This window comes from Schistocerca gregaria, chromosome 2 (genome assembly GCF_023897955.1).
Source record: "Schistocerca gregaria isolate iqSchGreg1 chromosome 2, iqSchGreg1.2, whole genome shotgun sequence".
Lineage (NCBI taxonomy): Eukaryota > Metazoa > Arthropoda > Insecta > Orthoptera > Acrididae > Schistocerca > Schistocerca gregaria.
Genome location: NC_064921.1, coordinates 358,556,003 through 358,577,151, shown reverse-complemented (window position 1 = coordinate 358,577,151; position 21,149 = coordinate 358,556,003). Strand labels below are relative to the sequence as shown.

Sequence of the window (21,149 nt, the reverse complement as noted above, 5' to 3'; positions counted from 1 at the left end):
GTTTGGTTTGTAGCAACTTCTGTAAATCTTTTCATTTGTGCCAGCACACATTTTTTGTCGTTACTTGCCATATGACCGAGAAGTTATGGCTATATTAATTTGATAGAATTAAAATGGCAGTGATATGATGGCAGTCTGAGGACCATATACCACATTTGTTTGCCAGTTCATCTAGAACATATATATACATGGTTTATTCTGAGCCACAAGGTCCAGTAATTGACGCTTTTTACAATCGTCTGATAAGTTCTTTTTTTGTTTTTGACAGCTATAATATCTTGTTATGGGTGTTACTGTAGATGCCTTATCAAGGATAGGCGAATGTTAACTATTGCTGAAGATTTGCTCAATTTTTGATGGCTCTTTGATATCATCGAGAGCTATAGGACGATTCACAGATACTAATTCTCAAATCTTCAACTACTAAAATAGAGGAATAATGATTTCTAGAAAATCTCAGCTTTTTACATCCATGAATGTAGAAATAAAATAGCAAAACAGTTCAATGCATTGATAAAAGTATTATACTAATTAAAATGAGAGCTATTAATTTTATTACCACATTACTATGAGAACATAACTTTTTATGAAAAAATAATAGTAATGTAAATACATAAAATCTGCAACCGCTCACTTTTTTAAAATAGTTGTTTCTTCATTCTGTAAACAGGTTTTCGCACATTCTCAGGCTCCTCTTCAGATGGTTTTCCAGACTTAACATAGCTATTGCAAGCATGATGTTGGGTGCTGGCTTTCGACAGTATGGGCGGCTTTTGTTGCTAGTTTTCATTTGTCTGTTTCATATGTGAGGTCCAATCGATACCAGATCACTCACTTTTACACAATATGTTTGCATTTACATTCTGATAACAAAACTTTGCAACTTCCAACATGTACTGTATGACTGTTACTTATTATGAAGCTCTATAAACATCTATCAATATAAAAAACAATTACCATGTTATATAAATCATAAAAATGTTTGCTATTGGAGATATTTTTCTGAAGAATGAATCTGTTTCAGAAGTTTCTCGTTCTACTCAAGGTAACTGTATTTAAAATTTATTTTGGTGGGCAACAACGCTTATACCATTTCAACTTTCAATTCTATTTTTCTGATGTTCATATTTTGTTCAGATTTGAAAAACTCTCTCTACAGTCGCATTAGTACCTGGCAGTGATAATCCGAAGTCTATTACATTAGAAAAGTTGCTGAATGATATCTCTTAAGAGGAGAAATACTGAAACATTTCTACCTATCTCAAATGAACTCCTTTTCCCTCATTGTTCCACTGAGCAATTTTGTCTGCAGTAGCAAATTACTTAAAAGAAATAAATTCGCTGAAATTGGCATTATCATCGATATTTACTGATTCACCAGACGCATTTCTAAGCATTGGCACACATATTTCAACATCACTTCATTTTAGGACATTATCAATCAAAGTCCATACAAATTTCTCATACACTTCAAATTTGTCAGCCCAGACTGTTAGGTATTCAATACATGAACCATAGAAACCACATGCTATTAGTCAAGTAGTTGCTAAAAGTATGTACTGTTTTATTGGGACGTTTCTTCAAGTTCCAAAATTCAGACTTGTGCAATGAGTAGTGGTAAAAAGTACCTCATAACAACAGAAAAAATATTTATCTCCTAGTAAATGTTTTTCTCACAGTGATCGAAAGCATTTGTAAATACTGTACGTTCACAATGATGTCTTCAGTCTTCGTGCGACCTCTAGAGAATTTCTGTTCAAACCAATTTCTTACTAATTTCGAAGCACAGTCATTTGACCGAAAAATTTTGGTTTTTTTCCAACCACATTGTAAGCCCATGTTCCTTAAATTGCACCATAGTGCAATACACAGTCTGTTCCTGAATTTGGCACGAAAAAGTAGTTACACTTCTGGATGATGCAGCAAGAATTTCGGCCTTTTTATGTTTACTTGAATTTAGATCTTGTTCGGTGTCGTTCTTTCCTCTATGAAATATGCAAAACTCGGTGTCACAAATGGTGCAATGAACATCAGAATAGGACTGCGTTTTTTTTTGTGAATTTGCACCTACAGTAGAAGAAAGAGTATAAACAAAGAAGACTTAATATTTGTTGATTTATGGATTATTATGGCAGTTAATTTAAAATACTCTACAAATTGCAAGTACTATGCCATAGGCTAAGACACTTACTATTCTTATGACACAACAGTGAATATAAACTTTCACTTTGGCATCTTGTTTCTCTCATGGAACTGCCGAAACAATGCACATCACACTCCGACTGTCACTGCATCACAGAGAGAATGGAATAGAATTGTCGAAGTGAAGAATGGGACACAAAACAATGTCGACATTGTGGCCATTTAGATGCTTTGTTTTTCGTAACGAATTTTGTCCATCAATAACATAACTTTCGTTTTTAGCAATTATGGGCATAAAGATTTAAATACGGCTTACCATATCATAGTGAATAAAAAGTAAATGCTACTTTCTAACGAACAGGACAAAGAGGCATCTAAATTAAATATATCAGAACACTAGGATCGCTGCTTCAAAAACTATTCTGTCCCATTCAGAAGGGGCATCTGGTCAGTTTATCTAGTGGGAGATGTTGATATTTATCCTCAACGTCTGCGTCTATATTCTCTATACCATGCTATCCAGTGTGTGAAACTCCTCTTGCGTCTGAGAGAGCCAGTGCTGCAATTAGCAGCTGCGAGTCGAACGAAGAGGAGGCGCCAGAAATCACTACGCTCTTGACCATGAAAGGTAACTGGCCCATCCAAACTCCCGTAAGTGTAGCATCAGAAACCTCAGTTACATAACCAGCCATAGTATGTGTTGCAAAGGACAGAGGAATCTTGTCTCCAATTGTTACTCTTTGCAGCACTCCAAGGCGACATTTAACAAAATAATGGAGAGCACATCACCCTGCTGCAAACCATCATGAACTTCAAATGCCTTTGATACGGCGTCCTCGACCTTTACTTTGCACACTGTTCTCAAACTTATTTGAACCAGTCTTATCAGTCTGTTTGGTACTCCTGCCACTTGAATTTTCTTCAGGTGTTGATCCCTTTTGATACTATCATAAGCTGATTTTAAATGAAAGGACAGCTGGTGGACATTGATGTTGTACTCACAACATTTTTTCAAGGATCTGTGTGATAGTGAAAAAGTGATCTGTGGTGGATATGTTAGCTCTGAAACCACACTAGTAGTCTCCTAGGTTCTTAGTCATCCAGCCATGAATTTTCCTAATACATTGCATATGATCCAGGGTAGTGCAACTTTTATCGCTCTGACATATTTTCTTTCCACTATATTTCCGCTACAATCTCATCCAAAATCTTTATCATTTTTTCTCTGCCATGCTTTATCATTTCTGCTGTAATATTGTCTTCTCCTGGAGCTTTATTGTTTTTAAGGTTATTGATACTACCTTTAACTTCTTCCATTGTAGATTACTAGACTGATTCCTAGTACTCTTCTTCTCTGTCTACTTCCTGGTCTACCTCTTCTACCACACCACCATCAACCTCACATTCATTTTCCGATTCTGTATTCAGTACTTCATTGAAATTCTCCATCCATCTATTTAAAATCTTTTCCTCCAGTCAGATTTGCCTTCTTATCTTTGTAGCAAACTGCTCTGGATTGGAATCCTTTCTTTATACCCTTCACCCTGATATAGAATTTCCATGTTTCCTGAGCAGTCTTTCTCTTTTCTAACTCATCAATCCACCATTTCTCAAATTATGTCTTTTTGCTGTTACTTTCCTTATCTACTTCCCTTCTCTTCTCCTGGTATTCTTCTACAATAATTCTTGTTTTCCTCTGTCACATTTTTTCCTGCCTTATTCATTTCTTCCTTTCACTATCTTCATCAAATCAGACACAGGTTCTCAATTGCTTCTTCCTATCCAGTACAGTTTCAGCTGTCTCATGATATGTACCTATGAATGTTTCCATATTTCTTCAATATCCTCTCCTGACCTGTCTTTGGCATCATTAAGTATATTTGTCAAAATAGTTTTTACTGTAGTATTATATTTTCATCATTTATTAACTTAACACCATCAAAACTTTGGCTCACTAGTTTTCTAGATCTGTCTGTAAATAGCTATCTTCTGACTGTATTTGATTCTTACCAATCACTATCTGCATCATTACATCCATCCACTCCTAAAATATCTGAAGCATGTTGTCTGCCGATGAATATGTGATCAATCTGATTATTTGTGATCCTGTCTGGAGAGCGCCATGTAACTTCCCTCATATCCTTCCTTTGCATCCATGTCCTTTTAATAACCATATTATTGCCTGTGGCTAGATCAATTAATCTCATACCACTATCATTCGAAGCTTGAAGCAGATGCTCCTTACCAGCTGTTTTCCTGTGTACAATTTCTCTTTCTACTTGAGCACTGAAGTCTCATATAAGAACCTTAACACTGTGCTTTGCCACCCTTGCTATTTCCTGTTCCAGTTGCTTATGCACCAATTTTCCAAATAATTATGAGACTTTGCGAACAATGAAGCTCAATATATGCAAACAAAACATCAAATGATACTTTCTGTGAAAAATACAGAACTACTGTAAATACTGATAAGAAGTTCTAATCACATGTGTATTGAAAACATGTTAGGAACACTGTACTTAACTTCCTCATTGAGCAGTTAATGAAGTTATTAAACCTATTGGTCCTTCCTCTGATCTAATGTAGATCCAAATGATAACATTGTGTTGTGGCCAAATTGTATGCATGAAACAAATAATACAAATTGCAAAATTTCTGTGTGTAAGACACATAAACATGATATGATGATTTGTAATAGGAATCTCTACAAATTGTGGTTGTTGTTGTTGTTGTGGTCTTCAATCCAGAGACTGGTTTCATGCAGCTCTCCATCCTACTTTATTCTGTGAGAGCTCCTTCATCTCCCAGTACCTATTACAGCCTACATCCTTCTGAATCAGCTTAGTGTATTCTCACTGCCTATCAATGTCATTTTTGAGACATTTGTATTCCTTTTTGCCTGCTTCATTTACTGCATTTTTATATTTTCTTCTTTCAAATAGTGGTACTGACAATAAAGTAATTGCATGAAAAATTATGTAAGTCCAGGATGTGTGTAGCTTGGGGTCCAGTATTGATCTCATATTTGCAATGGACCACCTGTTTTGTTATGGTAACTATAATGTTATGAAAAGTGTAAAGTTGTGTGTTTTACTTCAGTTCACTTAGCATACCAAATGAATTGTTCATCTAAATCCTCTTCTTGTGAATAATTCCAGGACACACAGGAAGAAAAAATTAAGTACTACAGTTACATCACTCATCTTGACCATTTATATTTCATCAAGTTTCACTGTCACAAGCTTATATAAATCAGTTTCATTTATAAAGAAGAGGTTACATGTTAGATATGGTTGCATAGCCAATGGATGACGTCATAGCTAACCAAACAAATCGTTTTACTTTGTAATTCAACCAATGTAATAAGAAGTTGTTTCTCGCACTGGTGAGAAACTATGTATAAGGTTCTTTAAGACTCAGTCTTAGTTCTGTCATTGTTTTTTAGATGTGTAAATTATCGCCCGTCTAATATCAGACAAGCAGAATTAGTTCTTTTTGTGGATGATACTAGTATCGTAATCAGTCCAAGATTACATACAACAAAAGCAATAGTAAACAGTGTTCTTCACAGTGTCATTGACTGGTATTATGCAAATGATCTCACTCTCAATTTTAATAAAAACAACATACGAGGGTTGAAACTTAAATAGGGGCAACTATTTACTCACAACCGATAGAAAAGAGTACATGTTTACACCTGTTACTGTCCTTCAGAGTAGTCACCAACATTGTGTAGACCCCGTTGCCAGCAATGCGGAAGGTATAGTATACTATTACCAGACCCTGTTCTGTTGATGGTGTGAATGGAGCGATCTACTGCCTGTCGAATCTCTGCAACAGTTCTGAAGTGAATGACATGTAGTGGTTCCTTCATCTCTGAAATCAAATCAAAGTCACTAGGATTTAAGTCTGGAGAGTATGGTGGATGCTACAGTACTTCCCAGTCCCATCGACTGAACAGAGCAGCCCCAGCTTGCACTATATACACCCACGCATTGTCATGCAAAATGATGGATGGGTTGCACAGAAAGTGTCGCCACTTCTTTCACAAAGCTGGTCGCAAGTGATGCTCCAAAAACGAACAGTAATACTGTGTGTCGACGGTCTGCTGTGGAGGAACATAATGCATTAGGATAACACCATCACAGTGGTACAGGAGACTCACCATAACTTTAGACTGATCCATTCCCACCATAAACAGAACAGACTCTGCTAACAGTATACTACGCCTTCCACATCACTGGCAACGGGTTCTGCATAATGCTGGTGACTACTTTGAAGGGCACTAACAGGTGCAAACATGTAACTCTTTTGTATTGGTTGTGAAAATATGATTGTCACTACTTACGTTCCAACCCTCATATTTAGTTCTGCACATCTAGAGGTTCTACACTAATGATAAGGGTTACCATAGTGAGGAAATAACACATAGGATGGAAATTTCAAAATTTTATGTGTCCATATTGGTGAGATTTTAAAGTGGGAATAACTCATTTTGGAACTCCTAAAACAATTTAGTTCAGTCACATTTACACTTAGAATCATCACAAATCTATGGGAGAGACAAATCAATAAGATGACTATTTTGCAAATTTGCATTCAGTGATGTCATGTGGAATAATGTTTTGGGATAAGTCATATTTAAGAAAGAAAGTCTTCTTTGCTCAAAAATGTGCTGTGAGAATGATATGTGGTGGTCACCCAAGAGAAGCTTGGAGACATCTATTTAAGCAGTTGGGCATTTTGACTACTGCTTTCCTCATTAAGCTTTTTTTGTAAGTAGTAGACAGCAATTAAAAAGTAGCAATGATATACATAATTACAATACCAGAAGAAAAATTGCATTCAGCACTCCATGTTCATATTGTCATTAGCACAAAAAGGAATGTACAATTATGCAATAAAAAATTTTGATCATTTATTCAGAAGTATAAAATGTCTGACACACAGCAGAATAGAGATTGAAGACAAAATAAAATGTTTCTCCTTGACAACTCCTCTTCTGTAGAAAAATATCTATTACTGTAAAGTGTTAAAGGTGGTGCATAGGAATTACTAACTCATCTCTGAATATTAAAAAATGTGCAAATATTTCAGATGTAGGCAAATTTAAAAAATAATTTGTGTTGTCAAAAGTAAAATAGCTCATTCCACATCATCCAGTATAATTTATCATGTCAATGATCCATAGAATGTTGACCTAATCCAACAAACAGAGCTGACACTTGCACTTTGTATTATTAAGAACATAAACTGATGAAGGATTTTTTCATTAACCAATATTTTGAAGTAAAGTGAAAAAGTCAGCTCTAATGAAAGAGAAAAATATGTTTGTTCATGATGTTATTAGTTATGTAAGAAAAACATAATGTCTGATAAAGAGGTTGTATTTATTTCCTAATAATTATTGTTTGGTGGGTCTGTAGATATATAATTTCGTTAGCAACTAAATTTCGTTGCTCTGAAAGGTGGCTTCACTTCTCAGTAGTTTACCATACAAAATGTATCAAGAACATACATTATGGACTTTGCTTTGGCCATTAACAAACTTTATGGTTATTAGTTCCCCAGTTTCGATATTATCATCCAACATTTGTATCATGGATGGTATCTCATAACCTACCTTCACTATTTGGTACTAGGTTTCAGCGGACTGAAATGACATGACTTCAAGTGTGAGTACACCCTTACATGAACATGACATGACATGATGTGATGGTCCATTTATGTCTAGTGTGAATCAGCCTCCAGCCTTAAAATATGTGAGACATGATATCTGTAACTTCTATGGTCCTTTGCAAGTCTGGCATATAGCTTCTCAACTATAATTCAATTTCTTGCTTTATGCTTGTGTGCTGACATCCTAAGGCCAAAGAAAGCTATTCAGGTCATCTTTGGTAAAAGTATATTGTATATCTCCACGGGAAAAAGTAAATTTCGGTGGTAAAAGAAAGCATGGGCAAATTTTAAGGATGAGATATTGAAGTTAAATGAACAAATATCCAATTTACATTTTATAGCTGGCCCTCTAAAAGTGGACGTAAATACACTGTGATATGAAAAATGTGAAACACTGATGAAGAGAGAAGACTCGGTTTCAGGGAAATGGGAGATAGTGACGGAAGTAAACTGTACTCAGAAAGTAAAAGACCAGAAAAACAATGGAATTTTAGTTCATAAAAACTTTTTTAAAATGCCTTCAATTGTTGATTCAGGGAACATGTCAGAAAAAGCTGGAAAGACAGAAAATTCATCTCACAATGTAAACAAACCCTTGCTCATTGAAACTAAGTCAAACATTTAAAATAATGCATCAGGTAAACTCCGAAAGTAAGTGCACACACCTATAATGACACATCCATCAACAAATCAAAGGAAACAGCAAACCTGCAAAATTAAGTAAATTCACAACATCTTCAACAACAAAGCAACACTAGTCAGAGAAAAAGGAGAACCTCAAATCCTTTGAGGGCAAAAAATGCGCAACACACAAGAATCTGTGTGTTAGGTGGCAGTCACAGCTGTGAAATTTATACTGTATTAATAGGAACATGTAATTTCAGTGCATCTGGTTTCTTAAAGGCAGGGGACCCACTAAGTGAAATAATGAACCTAACAAAATTAACTGATGTAGCTACTTTGAATAAAGACGATTTTGTCTCATTAATAGGAAGATCAAATTGTTTTTATAGAAACGAGATGAACAAAGTTACTACCGAAACTAGGAAATCCTTAAATAATTTATTTCTTGCTATATACACGTCGTTAATATCCCACATCGTCATGATTTACCACCCTGGTCATGTGTGAATCGCAAAATTAGTGCTGCAGAGTTGTGTATCACCGAAGTATGTATTCAAAATATTTCATACAGAGTACGAAACATGCCACACAGAATTGTTACTACAACCACAAAGTGCACATGCTCATAACTTTCAAACTACACTCCTGGAAATGGAAAAAAGAACACATTGACACCGGTGTGTCAGACCCACCATACTTGCTCCGGACACTGCGAGAGGGCTGTACAAGCAATGATCACACGCACGGCACAGCGGACACACCAGGAACCGCGGTGTTGGCCGTCGAATGGTGCTAGCTGTGCAGCATTTGTGCACCGCCGCCGTCAGTGTCAGCCAGTTTGCCGTGGCATACGGAGCTCCGTCGCAGTCTTGAACACTGGTAGCATGCCACGACAGCGTGGACGTGAACTGTATGTGCAGTTGACGGACTTTGAGCGAGGGCGTATAGTGGGCATGCGGGAGGTCGGGTGGACGTACCGCCGAATTGCTCAACACGTGGGGCGTGAGGTCTCCACAGTACATCGATGTTGTCGCCAGTGGTCGGCGGAAGATGCACGTGCCCGTCGACCTGGGACCGGACCGCAGCGACGCACGGATGCACGCCAAGACCGTAGGATCCTACGCAGTGCCGTAGGGGACCGCACCGCCACTTCCCAGCAAATTAGGGACACTGTTGCTCCTGGGGTATCGGCGAGGACCATTCGCAACCGTCTCCATGAAGCTGGGCTACGGTCCCGCACACCGTTAGGCCGTCTTCCGCTCACGCCCCAACATCGTGCAGCCCGCCTCCAGTGGTGTCGCGACAGGCGTGAATGGAGGGACGAATGGAGACGTGTCGTCTTCAGCGATGAGAGTCGCTTCTGCCTTGGTGCCAATGATGGTCGTATGCGTGTTTGGCGCCGTGCAGGTGAGCGCCACAATCAGGACTGCATACGACCGAGGCACACAGAGCCAACACCCGGCATCATGGTGTGGGGAGCGATCTCCTACACTGGCCATACACCTCTGGTGATCGTTGAGGGGACACTGAATAGTGCACGGTACATCCAAACCGTCATCGAACCCATCGTTCCACCATTCCTAGACCAGCAAGGGAACTTGCTGTTCCAACAGGACAATGCACGTCCGCATGTATCCCGTGCCACCCAACGTTCTCTAGAAGGTGTAAGTCAACTACCCTGGCCAGCAAGATCTCCGGATCTGTTCCCCATTGAGCATGTATGGGACTGGATGAAGCGTCGTCTCACGCGGTCTGCACGTCCAGCACGAACGCTGGTCCAACTGAGGCGCCAGGTGGAAATGGCATGGCAAGCCGTTCCACAGGACTACATCCAGCATCTCTACGATCGTCTCCATGGGAGAATAGCAGCCTGCATTGCTGCGAAAGGTGGATATACACTGTACTAGTGCTGACATTGTGCATGCTCTGTTGCCTGTGTCTATGTGCCTGTGGTTCTGTCAGTGTGACCATGTGATGTATCTGACCCCAGGAATGTGTCAATAAAGTTTCCCCTTCCTGGGACAATGAATTCACGGTGTTCTTATTTCAATTTCCAGGAGTGTATTTAATTTAGAAACACCAAATTTTCATTAAAATATTCATAACTCCAGTCGCTTTAGTCATGAGGTATTCGAACCGCAATTAATTCACTATTTCTTCATTTTTCAGAATTTTTTTACAGAGCTATCTAGTACGGTGTCATCTGTAGGCCAGAGAGCAAGCGACTACCTCGATCCATTCTACTCACTGCCCACTCCGCTATATACACATGGGAACAGCTTAATTCTGACAGGCTGTTGATCGAAATGACTAATCAGAATGTTCCTTCCAGATCATTCCAGTCAACTTGACTTATCCAACCAATAATCTGATACTAATTAACATAATTAAAACTTCAATTTCTAGTATACTGTTTAATCAAAATAAGCAAAGTATGAATCATTCTTGAAACTGATAAATAAATTTATTCCACCTCTAACTTCCATTCTTTCTGCTTTCATACAAAAGCAAGCTCACACCGACACATATCATCTGAATCATGGTTGCACTGTAGCTTTCCCACGGTCTATTTGTACAAGGTTTTATGAAAAATGATATAGTAAGTTTTAACATATATCCAACATACACTCTCTCAATCATTCTCACGTAGTCACACAACAAAATATATTCAAATAATTATTTCAACAGATTTTTGTATTACGAAGTGCACAGTGACTAAAGTGTTGAAAAAGAAAATTCGAATTCGAATTAATTGATTTTTATGCACTGGTAACTTTGTAAAAGCTTCAAATGGTAATGCAAATCAATCTGTATTTGTTCCTAACATGGTTTTAAAAAAGAAGCATTGGTTTTAGTACTTTAAGGTAGTTTTCTTCATCTCTGGCACTACAATAAATAAAAATTTGAAAATTTGACAGCATCATTCAATTGATGAGGAAAGGCTGTGTACCAAATTGGAGAAAAATTGGATAATAACTAATATGGATTATTTTGATTTGTAGAGGGTATGAATTTTGTATTGAGTGACTGTTACACTATGCAGTTCTCACAGTAGGCAGCATCAGCTGCACTGTGAGTAAAGCGAGGAAAAACGTAGCCATCCTGCAACCACCATATCAAATGACTGAGTGCCTTACTGCCACGAATGTCATCTCATAATAACTTGCTACGTTACAAATGCATCTAGTTTCTTAAAGGCAGGGCCCCACGAAGTGAAACAATGAACCTAACAAAACTAACTGATGTAGCTACTTTGAATAAAGATGATTTTGTCTTGTTAATAGGAAGATCTAATGGCTTTTATACGAGATGTACAAAGTTACTACTGAACTAGGAAATATTTAAATAATTTAATTCTTGCTAATATATACATTGCGAATATCCCTCATCATAATGATTTACCACCCTGGTCATGTGTGAATCGCAAAATTAGTGTGGCAGACTTCTGTATCACCAAAGTACGTACTCGATTTAAGAATGTTGATACTGAAGACTTAAGCAGCTTGGAACGATGATTCCATACAATCCATAGACTTCATTTAAATGCGCCAGGAAAAAAATTACTAGCCAAAAAAATGCGCACTCACATGTCGAGGAACAATGAAGAAAAAAGAGTAAATGGCAAACAAACGAAGCGTTTGTGGCGATTTATTTATAACAATACCATGGGCCAAACACAGATTACCAAGTGGTTTAAACCGAATACATCAGAAGCAATCAATCAAAACGCCAGTCAAATGCAAATCACAAAAAGGTTGAAACTGAAAAGGACAAGCTCCAGAAGTTAACTCACCTGTCGTCGATTGCCCCCAGCAAGCAGAAGCCACACACAAAAAAACAGAAATTTTTAGGATATGTGCTGAATTAGAAATGCTATTAGACAAAGAACTAGAAACCATTTCAACTAAAGTTTATAAATGCCCAGATTTTGATGTAGTACACCATAACGTTCAGCCACTCATGAATAAAATACATGCTGGAAACATAAGTCCAGTACAAACTAAGTGTAGACATAATTTGCATAACTAAGCATTGGGTACGAAATGACAAAGTGAGAGTAACCTCAGTCTCAGGATATGAATTAACAAGTCATTTTATCGAAGAGTCTCCAAACACAGTGGCTCTGATAGCTTTAGGAAAGAGCAAATTAAATTCTGTAAAAGTTATATTGACCCAACTGAAAAAGATACTTCATCATCTCTCACAGCTAAGTTCCTTCTCAAAAATTCTACAAAATTCTTTTATGATGGGTTTTTAAAACTCGTAAACAAATATTCTCCTCTAACCATGCAACAACATGGTTTTAGAAAGTCTTAATCTACACAGACAACGACTTTGAATTTTTAGACTATGCTTTAAAATTCCTTCATAAAGATAAATTAGCTGCAGATATTTTACTAGACCTGTAAAAAGCATTCAACATCCTATACCATAACATTCTGCTCGAAAAATTCGAAAGATGGCAGTAAGAGTTGTAGCACATAGCTGGTTGTTTTCGTACCTTAAAAAGCTGCAGACAGAAGGTATCACTTAAGTATGAATTCAAGACTAAGAATAAAATAAGAAACAACTACTTCCTTTCTAGCAAATCACCTATAAAATATGGTGCACTGCAGAGTTCGATCTTAGGTCCATTTCTGTTTCATTAATGTGGACGACTTTGTTGAACATATGAGTTCTCAAAAAAATATCATATTTGTCAATGACACCACATATTGCTTACCAGATCCATACCAGAATCTTGCAGTTAACAGCAGAAAATTAAATACAAAGACTTTCCAAGTGGATTACCAGAAACAAACTCATTTTAAATACTGAAAAAGTGTATGCAACAACTTCCATTTATTTCTTCCATTTATTCATATGTCTCTTCAAGCACAATTAAAAATTAAAGTGTCCAAACAGTTTTGGATCTGTGAGTTCAGCAAGAATTAAAGTGGTACACACATACACATGTAAACAACTTGTCTAGGAAACTCTCATCGATGTGCTATGATCTAAGAATATTAAAGTTTACAACAAAGAAAAGAAAGTAATACAGACGAGCTCTTTCCAGCTCCACAAACTGCTTTGATATTGGATCATTTTCTGGAGACATTCACCTCGCAGTGTAAAGGTTTTCAGAATACAAATTAGAGCTCTAAGAGTATTTTGTGGACTTAAAAATATGGAGCCCTGTGAATCTCATTTTATTGAGCTAGGTGTTCAAAATGTTCCAAGCTTATTCATTTATGAAACTATCTTGCTCACTAGAGACAACATCTTGAAAACAGGCAAATTATTACAGAATAAAAATGTACACAACTATTGTACCAGAGAGAAAATAAATGTACACCAAAACAATCACAGAATAAAAGCCTACCAGAGCAGCTTAATTAACATTGATGTAATACTACACAATAAGATACCAGTGGAAATAAAAATTGCTATATATTCAATATTTAAAATAATTAAAAATTGCTTAAAAATTAAATTATAAGTATAAACATCTAATTTTAATTTGCCTGCTATTTCCTAGTACTTGTTATCGTTTGCAGCTTTTCTTTCACCTGTTCAAGACCTTTTGTACAGTTTGTGGCTTATGGTAAAACGGAAGTAATAAAAAATCACTCAGTTAATCAGTGTATTTTGTGTATACAAGCCAACTATAAACATATGAATTTGGGACTAACTTTTCTTTAGTCGTTAATAAACTAGTTAGTTAATTTGGATAATATACAGTGGCATTTCACTTAATGGGCGCATCCCATTATGCGCATTTCGCATAATGAGAAAAACAAACTGTAAAAAAATGACTCTTTAACGAGCAATGTTTCACATAACAAGTGACAACGATTTAATGTGATGCCACCACCCTTTCGTGAATGGTGGGGGAAACGTTTAACAATATGAACACCCATATGAACAATGTATTAAGTACATACTGCTGCCTGGATTTAGTGCTCTTCTGCTACCATCTTACTGCAGTTTGTGATCACACATTTTTCTAAACTTATGCTCACAAAGTGTTTTGTGTGTGTGTGTGTGTATGTAAATTTTAATAAGCTTCATAGATACGTCCCCAAAGATAAACCCACAAGAAGACGACCATAAGAGAAAGAAAATGATCATTGAAGTGAAACATAAAATCAACGAAAAACACGAACATTTTGTTAGCGTTACTGATTTAGCATGCACATAGAATTGTTCTACATCAACTATTTGTCCTCAAGGACAAGGACAGGATTGAGGAGTAGATTCTTCCAATAGATTGGCAATTGTATGTAAGCTACAGTTTCGTATTTTGGACGATGTCAGAAGGTTGCTCCTAATATGGATAAACGAAAATTGTGAGACGGTGAGAAGAAGAAGCCAGGATCATCAGCGGCGGCGGAAAAATTGTTTAATGGAAGCCATGGGTGGTTTGGGAAGTGTAAGAGAAGAACCAGCATTCTCATAATTAAGAGGAATGGCGAATCACTCAGCTCCACCGTAAAGGCAGCAGAGAACTTCATCAACAACTTCAAGCTGCTCGTACATTCTGAGGGTTATCTACTGGAACAGGTGTTTAAAATGTGACAAGACAGGTCTATTCTGCAAAAAGGAACCAAAGCACACCTTTGTAACAGCAGAGGAGAATGTATTGCCTCACACCACTATACTGTGACAATGCAGGCTGCGATTTAAAAATTAAACCACTGCTTGTTTACCCTTCAGAAATTCCACAAGTATTCAAAAAGTGTAAAGTCCAGAACAGCAGGTTAAATGTGATGTGAAGGTCCAACAACAAGGCTTGGATGACTCATGTTCTTTCTTGTGATTGGGTCAATGAACAAAAATTGGCTTGAAATGGATCTGCCATGCCATGTCTTGCTTGTTATGGACAACGATCCTGCCCATTCTCCAGGCCTATAAGCCCGCCTCCCTGAGGAATTTCAGTTTATTAAGATACAATTTCTGCTCCCAACATGGATCAACAGATTATTTCTAATTTTAAGAAGCTCTGCACTGAAACACTCTTCGAGTATTGCTTTGAGTTAACTAGAGCTACCATTCTCACTCTCAGAAAGTTTTGAAAATATCACTTCAACATCATGCCTGCATCAAGATGATCGAAAAAGTGTTGGAAGCGGTTACCAAGAGAAGAAATTTGGTCTGATTACATTGTCGAACGTGACGCTGAGGCATTTGAGTCAGTACCTGTGGAGCCTGTACCCAACAAGATTGTGTCTTTGGCCAAATTGATAACAATATTACTGATGAACTTGTGGAAGATCACAGCCAAGAAATGACCACCATTGACCTTTGGAGCTGCAGTGTGTTCACAGCAGGACCTTGTGGAAAGGAGCTCTTCAGAGGAAGTGGAGGAGGAGGAGGCGGTAACAGCAAAGCAGCAATCTTCTGGCGCATTAAGAGAAATGCTGAAAGCACTGGATTCGGTTGTATCGTACTCTGGAAATCATCATCCCAATAGAGCAGTGGCTAAGCGCACTACAAATTTAATTAACGATAATGCTGAGTCGCATTTTCGCCAAGTGCTAAAGCGTCGGCAGAAACAAATGACTACAGATAGTTTCCTAGTAAAGAAGAATTAGTTATGTATCGTGAATAATAAAGTACATAATACTTTATGCATGATTTTCTTTGAATAAATAGCATGAATACGATAGACCTTTACGTTCTTTTTCTGCATATAACGCAATATCGTAATTTCCGTTAATTTATATAGGATTAATTGTTTCGCTTAACGAGCGTTTCGCACACTGAGTAAGATTCTGGAACGAATTATGCTTGCTATGCGAAGTTCCGCTGCATTCTGACTGTTTGTGTCGTGGATGGTATCCAATGACCTTGTGCTGGGCTTAGTGAAGTGATGTTGTGTTAACGTTCAAGCTAGCGTGAGCGCAGCACCATTTAACGTGACATGGCCTGTCGTTCCTATTAACATACACTCCTGGAAATTGAAATAAGAACACCGTGAATTCATTGTCCCAGGAAGGGGAAACTTTATTGACACATTCCTGGGGTCAGATACATCACATGATCACACTGACAGAACCACAGGCACATAGACACAGGCAACAGAGCATGCACAATGTCGGCACTAGTACAGTGTATATCCACCTTTCGCAGCAATGCAGGCTGCTATTCTCCCATGGAGACGATCGTAGAGATGCTGGATGTAGTCCTGTGGAACGGCTTGCCATGCCATTTCCACCTGGCGCCTCAGTTGGACCAGCGTTCGTGCTGGACGTGCAGACCACGTGAGACGACGCTTCATCCAGTCCCAAACATGCTCAATGGGGGACAGATCCGGAGATCTTGCTGGCCAGGGTAGTTGACTTACACCTTCTAGAGCACGTTGGGTGGCACGGGATACATGCGGACGTGCACTGTCCTGTTGGAACAGCAAGTTCCCTTGCCGGTCTAGGAATGGTAGAACGATGGGTTCGATGACGGTTTGGATGTACCGTGCACTATTCAGTGTCCCCTCGACGATCACCAGAGGTGTATGGCCAGTGTAGGAGATCGCTCCCCACACCATGATGCCGGGTGTTGGCCCTGTGTGCCTTGGTCGTATGCAGTCCTGATTGTGGCGCTCACCTGCACGGCGCCAAACACGCATACGACCATCATTGGCACCAAGGCAGAAGCGACTCTCATCGCTGAAGACGACACGTCTCCATTCGTCCCTCCATTCACGCCTGTCGCGACACCACTGGAGGCAGGCTGCACTATGTTGGGGCGTGAGCGGAAGACGGCCTAACGGTGTGCGGGACCGTAGCCCAGCTTCATGGAGACGGTTGCGAATGGTCCTCGCCGATACCCCAGGAGCAACAGTGTCCCTAATTTGCTGGGAAGTGGCGGTGCGGTCCCCTACGGCACTGCGTAGGATCCTACGGTCTTGGCGTGCATCCGTGCGTCGCTGCGGTCCGGTTCCAGGTCGACGGGCACGTGCACCTTCCGCCGACCACTGGCGACAACATCGATGTACTGTGGAGACCTCACGCCCCACGTGTTGAGCAATTCGGCGATATGTCCACCTGGCCTCCCGCATGCCCACTATACGCCCTCGCTCAAAGTCCGTCAACTGCACATACGGTTCACGTCCACGCTGTCGCGGCATGCTACCAGTGTTAAAGACTGCGATGGAGCTCCGTATGCCACGGCAAACTGGCTGACACTGACGGCGGCGGTGCACAAATGTTGCGCAGCTAGCGCCATTCGACGGCCAACACCGCGGTTCCTGGCGTGTCCGCTGTGCCGTGCGTGTGATCATTGCTTGTACAGCCCTCTCGCAGTGTCCGGAGCAAGTATGGTGGGTCTGACATACCGGTGTCAATGTGTTCTTTTTTCCATTTCCAGGAGTGTATAAACTAGGGACTAATTATTCTTTGGTTGTTAATAAACTAGTTAGTTAATTCGGATTCCTTATTCTGACAGTTTGTATCGTAGATGACATCTCACAACTTTACGCAAGGCTTATTGAAGTGATGTTGTGTTAACGTGTCAGCTGGTGTGAACTCAGCACCGTTTGACACTGATATTGCTAGCCATTCCGTTCCGTCCCTTTGACGTCTAGTGCAAGTAAGTATATAATTACCTGTCTTGTGGTAATACTAACAAAATGCATGTTCCGACAGAAAATCTGATAATTAAAATTTACAGTTCATTAAGTTAAGCTGCCTTTGATTCTTGATCTGAAGTATTCTTTGGTTTTGTATGGAAAATCCTTGACGAGTCTATGAAGTAAAGAGTCTTTGGTTTCTAACACTCCGTATTGTTTTGAAAACACTAACCTCAAAATGTGCGATTTATTCATTTGGAATATTTGTAACAAATGTTGCATTGATTAAGTTTGAGTTTATATGAATTTCAAAAGCTGAGGAGACCAGTTATCTATTATGTTCATCAAAAATCAATGTCGCAATTAATATTTACTGCGATTTTTATTGACGTGCTGAAGAATTTAATTTAATTGCTTTGATTATTATTTTTTTTTTATATAGTGCCATGAAAATGTAGATGTATTTAAAGTCATTTGGAACCATTTGAAATATTTTGCCTGTTATAAGGATATCAAGGTAATGTAACATTATATTTGTTTTTGTACATCCAAATTTCTTCATATTTGACTGATCGTTATGCAGTGTGCAGCAGTAGAAAGTAATTCTGTCTTAAATTCAACAGTGGTTCTAATAGTGAGCATTCGTAATGATACAACATGTGAATTGGTTAACATATTTTGGAAACGGTTCCGTCATCACCTGTAACTTTTGTTTTAATTTTATGTAAAAATTTAGTTAGAGAACCTGTTACCCATTGCCATAGCTTGCCTTTTTTCAATGTCTGCGTGTAAGATATCAACTTTTGTGAAACATTTCGCCCTGTAACATTAATGGCATTTGAACACCTCTAGCCCTTTACAGTGATTCATAGAGCGTAGGCTGTTTTGAGGAACATTTTGTGACCTTAGCGTATGCCCACTATTCAAAGAATATTTCATAGTAGTGGATTTTTTTCCGCGTCATCGGGAATACAGAGCGTAATATTTGTATTTGAATTACAGCCAACTCTGGCACACAGCATCCATCCATTAGACGCCACAGAGAACTTCAGGATTTAATCCAGGACAGGGGCACATGTCTATTGATCAGCAGTTTTATGCCTCAATCTATGCCTACCAAGTACTAATGAAACTTTATGCAACCTCCAGAGTTAAAAGTGGCTACTTCTGGCATAAACATCATCACTTAATCATCACAACTATGAACATGAGTCCACACTGTCATAATACAATTTTTTGACATTGTCTGTTACATTATTGTTGTTGTGGTCTTCAGTCTGTGGAGTTCGAGGTGGCCGTCCACACCTGTCCATCTTGTGCAATCCTTGTTACCTCTGCGTCACTACTGCATGTTAAATATAACAACCTACTTATTGTGGTCAAGCCTTGGTCTTCATCTACATTTTTTAACCCCACATGCTTTGTTAAAAGAAAAACAATCACTATTTCCCACTACTGTAGGATGTGTCCTATCAACTGATTTCTTCATTTAGTTGAGCAGTGCCATGAACTTCTTAAGTCACCAATTTCATTCAGTATCTCTTCATTAGTTACTCAATTTACCCAACTAATCTTCAGTATTCTTTTTTAGCAGCACTTTTCAAAACCTTTGTCATCTGTTTGTTTGAACACCTACATTTCACTTGTTCTATCTTACTTCTGTTAATATTGTCTTATAACCACCTTTGAAGACACTATCCAAGCCATTCAACAGTTACTGTAAATCCTTTGTGATATCCAGCAGAATTACAGTGCCATTGCCAAGCCTCATAGGTTTAATTTCTTTTCCCTACACGTTAATCCCCTTCCCTAAAGTCTCCCTGGTTTCCATCACGACTTGAACATCACCCGGGAGTCTACAATACTCTCAACTACTGCCTCCTTTTCATATCCTCTGTCTCTTATAACTGCATCCTGTTTTCTGCACAGGTTGTAGATAATTTTATGGATTCTATATTGTATCCCTGATATCTCTAAAATTGCAAAGAGTGTATCCAGCAACAATGTCAAATTGATTCTGTAAATAGACGAAAATATGGAAGAGTTGTGACAAGTGCATGGCTGAACACAATGCAGATGCTAGCCAAGTCTTCCGGCTGTGTTGTTATATTTGATATCTGACAGCATCTGCGAAATGCCTTCAATACATCCGCAACTCATGGTTAGTGGCTAGCGTTGCTATCACTCGATCACGGGGTCCCAGGTTCAGTTCCTGGGCGGGGCGGGGATTTTCTGTGCCCAGGGACTGAGTGTTTGTGTTGTCCTCATAATCTTATCATCATTTGGAGTGCCGAGGCTAGAAATGGAAAGATTTGGATCTTGTACGGGCGCTGATGACCACAATGATGAGTGCCCCACAAACCATCATCATCATGTCTTCAATATGTTGGATCTGCCAGTTGTGGTCAGAACAGTGTTCTGCGTTGTGAGTACATTATGTGTGAGTTAAGTGAATTCGAATGTGGACAGATTGTTTGTGCTGATATGGTGGGTGCTTCCATTACCAAGGGAGCTGAAGTGTTCTGTGTTTCAAGAGGCACTGTATCAAAGATTTATACCAAACACAAGGAAAATAGAAAAGTGACATCTGCTAAGTCACAACTTGGACCAAAATGTGTTTTAAGTGATTGGGACAAATGGTGGTTTGGTCATTGAAAAGGACGGCACTAAGTCACTGTAGAATTGAATGTCACACTTGCAATCCCTGTCACACCAAAACAACAAAAAGGAAGCTCCGTTAGGAAGGAATTGCAGGCAAGCTGGAATTCCGAAACTATCTGTCAGTGATGCGAATGTCTATAACAGGAAAACGTGGTGCCGAAACCATGAAACCTGGACGAGCTCTTGGGGGGGGGGGGGGAGGTTCAATGGCCCCCACGCTTAGTCTATGAGGTTGCATAAGTGCAATTTTGATTGATCAGGTCCATCCTATGGTATAATGTTTGTTCGCCAATGGTGACACTGTTTCCCAAGATTACAGGGCCCCTGTTCCCACAACTCTCATCATCCAGGACTGGTTTTGTGAGCACAAAAATGAATTTTCACATTTCCCATGACCACCACTGTCACCAAATCTCAATATTGTTGAGCCTGCATGGTCTACTTTGGAGAGAAGCATGCAAGTTCACAATCCACCTTGTGATGTCACAGTTGCTTG

The 21,149-nt window shown here is 38.9% G+C and overlaps 1 protein-coding gene across 1 annotated transcript in view; it reads left to right on the top strand.

The window, feature by feature from the left end:
* The first annotated feature begins 18,157 nt into the window (after positions 1-18,157).
* The window catches only part of LOC126337063 (general transcription factor 3C polypeptide 1), a 333,645-nt gene continuing 330,653 nt past the window's right edge, over positions 18,158-21,149 (top strand). Inside the window, exons 1-2 of the mRNA XM_050001392.1 lie at positions 18,158-18,232; positions 18,435-18,509. The gene's annotated coding sequence lies outside the window, so the exon portion shown is untranslated. The remainder of the gene's footprint in view (positions 18,233-18,434; positions 18,510-21,149) is intronic.